Below are 3,186 nucleotides of genomic sequence, written 5' to 3' on the forward strand. Positions count from 1 at the left end.
TCTTCACATACGGGGATTTGTAAAACCAGGAATGAATGTTACAAGTCTTAAACGCTGTCCTGAATCAATTCAGAAGTTTGCCAGTTTGAGCTTAAGCCAAATGACTACCCAATGAAGAGTAACAGATGCACCTGATGACATAGCATTCCAGTTCAAGGACATAGCAGAAATATCACTCTAGTTCTCCCCAGTGACAGAAAAAACTATTGATTGCACATTTACAGCTCAAATGCTTTTTTTCCCTCCTTTCTAGAGTAACAACAGAATTCTAAGTGTATGAAGAGCTTGTGGGTTTGGCTTCAATTCAAGGCCAAACAAAGGGCTCAGACTTTCACCACAGACTACAGAAGAATTTACAGGTTCTCTGTTCAGATTTGTGAAAACTTGTTGATCTTCAAGCTAACAAGTATTTTCAACACAAGCAGCACACAATAACACAATGTTCCTTTTGTTTTCTGATGGAAAAGTCTACAGGTACCAAAATCTATCTGAGAAAAGGTTAGCTGATAATTTGAATTCAGCTTTATCTTGTGCATTTTGCACTGAGAACCTGAATCACTGATAATTGATCTGCCGAACTGAGTCACTGAAGAGAGTCAAGTAATTTCAATAACCTGGAGGCACATATTGTTTCTCTAGGCAGGAAATAGAAAGAAAAAAAGAGGAAAAAAAGCCCAAACAGTTCATTTCATTCACTGAAATGAATAAATAATTTGTTGAACATGCAAAGAAATTTTTTTATATTCATCATGAAAATATAAATAAATACGTAAACACCACAACAGCTAATTAATTTTAAATGGCACATTTTAAAAATTATTATTGTTATTGTCATTATTTTCAGGGTTTTACCCAGTCTTTTCTACTTTCAGGTAAACATTAAAAGAAAGCATGTATTTTAACTAGTTTCCCCTTTTTAATGTTTATTTTTATTTTCATGGTAGAAAAATGGTCTTCACACACATAAAGACATATTTCTCTTCTATTCTCTCTCTTCCACTTCATTTTTCCCAAAAGACGGCAAAAAATAAGGAGGAACTATGAAAACTTAAGCAAGTGCACAACTTCTAAGTCATGGTTATTAATTTGTGATTTATGTTTTCGGTTTCTATGACATATATTAATACAAAAGTTATGTAGATTTTTTTTTAAGTAAAAATCTCAAAAGAAGCAAACCTCTGTCAAGCAGTCTCATTAAGAGATGAGAAACTGAGCAGAGAGAACAACCCCTGAAAGCTGGCTTTTAACACAGGAATTGAAGATATGAAAATAGGCTGCCAGAGAAGACAAGTGGAAAGAGTTGGGTACGGGGGTCACTTCCTTGCCTTGGACTGGAGTTCATGTAGGAGAGGGAGACTGTCTGGAAGAAGTACAGCACAACAGGATCAGGTCTGTAGGACTCATGAAGAGCCAGTGTCCACACGAAGCACATTTTGGGGAAGTTCACTTCGGGATAGCTCTAATTTGTTGCCATCATCTGAAGCCCCATCAGCAGTTGGAGGGCATTTGGGAGTGTCCATTTCCTCTGCATGCAAAAGAGTTTTATACTTTGAGATGGCAGTGAGTTCTGAATCAACAAATGTTAAGTGGGGAGAACTGGGAAACTTTCCTCAAAAGCACTTTGCTGATTAAAACTAAAATCTCAAGCTCTTTGTTGAAGATAAAGTTCTTCAGGATTGAGTCATTGTCTCCTATCCAGGATATAGAGGCATTGGTACTAAAATGATATTCCTCTTTTCTATTTCCAGCTTAACAGTAAGCATAAAATTCACATTTTTCTTTTCCCTTCTTCCCAAAAATGTTTGACTGTTACAGTGCACTTCAGAGGTAAACGAACTTGCAACTAGAGAGTTTTGCAGTTCAGAGAACAGTGTAAAGGGTGATACTTCAAAAGACAAAGTTAAAGACCTGTTTAATTTCTACAATGATTTTTAGTTTGTACCCTTCTGTGATCTCAGTGAACCAGTATGTAATGTGACAATGACTTTGATTTCTCTAACACCCTAAAATTTTACCATTTTTTCAAATGTTTTAATGTCTGTCATGACGTAACTGAAATTCTTTTTCTTTTTTATGCTAAAATGTTGATGAAAACCCACAAGAAAGGTGCTATATATAGCAGTGCTGTATGGGAAGGAATGTATCAAATTTAGAGTCCCCTTAAGAGGTGATCCTACATTCAAAGAAGTCAAAAAAGTGTGAAACCTGTAGTTATTGAGGCTGTGGAAGCTGCCTATTCTTCGAATACACCTTCTGATGAGAAGAGACCATTTCATGGTGGTTCTTCTGGAATGGAAATAAAGCATACCCCATTATGGATTAAACCCGCTTTTAAAATGGTTGTTCACAGCTTTGGTACAGCAGGTACAGAAACACTGCAAATAAAGTAGCAAAGAGACAAACAGGGCAGTCATAAAAAGTTCAAAAGTTATTGAAGGCAGATAAAATTTTTCTAAACTCCTGACTAAAATTATAAGTGAAAATTATGTTTGTGATATCCTTTTTCCTTTTAGTTCATTTCTTGTTAAATATGTTACATCATCAATTCTTTGTTACTCTTCACAGTGTTGATCATGTTCTGTGGGAGAACAGGGTTACCTGGCCATCCCAGGCAGGCTGAGGTTATTTAATACAGTGAAATAATTAGCAAGATTTAGGATAGAGTGGTCTATTTCTGTTCTTGGGTTTTCTTTTTGTAGTGGGTTCGGTTTGTAACTGGGCAGAAACACCAATTTAGTGTAGTGGCTTGGTCCAAAATACTCATTACTGTTTACCTTCTGTGAGATAAGAATTAGGAGAAAAGCAAAGCAGGCACCAAACTTGAAAGAATATAAAGAAGTTTATTAACAGACCTAAAAGAAGAAAGAGGGGGAAAAAACAATCATACCACACCTTCAGAACATTTCTACTCCCCCCACCTTCCTCCCTTCTCCCACTGACAATGTAAAAAGACAACCTTTGAGATGTTCAGTCTGTTTGCCACTTCCATAATAACCTTGTTCAGTCCATTTAGGAAGAGAAGTCTCTTCTTGCTCATGCTATGAAAACATTATCACAACGAGACAGCCGCCCACTTCCAAATATTGTTCAGTCCATTTAGGAAGAGGAGTCTCTCTGCCTGCGTGTGAGTCCTTTCCCCCGACTTGCAGCTTTTCCCGCAACTGCTTTCGAGGGTCCACTCTTGAA

The 3,186-nt window shown here is 36.8% G+C and overlaps 1 long non-coding RNA gene across 1 annotated transcript; it reads right to left on the reverse strand.

The window, feature by feature from the left end:
• Window positions 1–1,324: 1,324 nt before the first annotated feature.
• LOC108447872 lies at window positions 1,325–2,284 on the reverse strand. Its single transcript, XR_001863573.1, has 2 exons — window positions 2,206–2,284; window positions 1,325–1,525 (listed from the first exon to the last, which is right to left on the reverse strand). It is a non-coding gene; the product is annotated as an uncharacterized LOC108447872 (long non-coding RNA).
• Window positions 2,285–3,186: the final 902 nt, after the last annotated feature.

The sequence above is a fragment of the Corvus brachyrhynchos genome, unplaced genomic scaffold (genome assembly GCF_000691975.1).
Source record: "Corvus brachyrhynchos isolate BGI_N302 unplaced genomic scaffold, ASM69197v1 scaffold7, whole genome shotgun sequence".
Lineage (NCBI taxonomy): Eukaryota > Metazoa > Chordata > Aves > Passeriformes > Corvidae > Corvus > Corvus brachyrhynchos.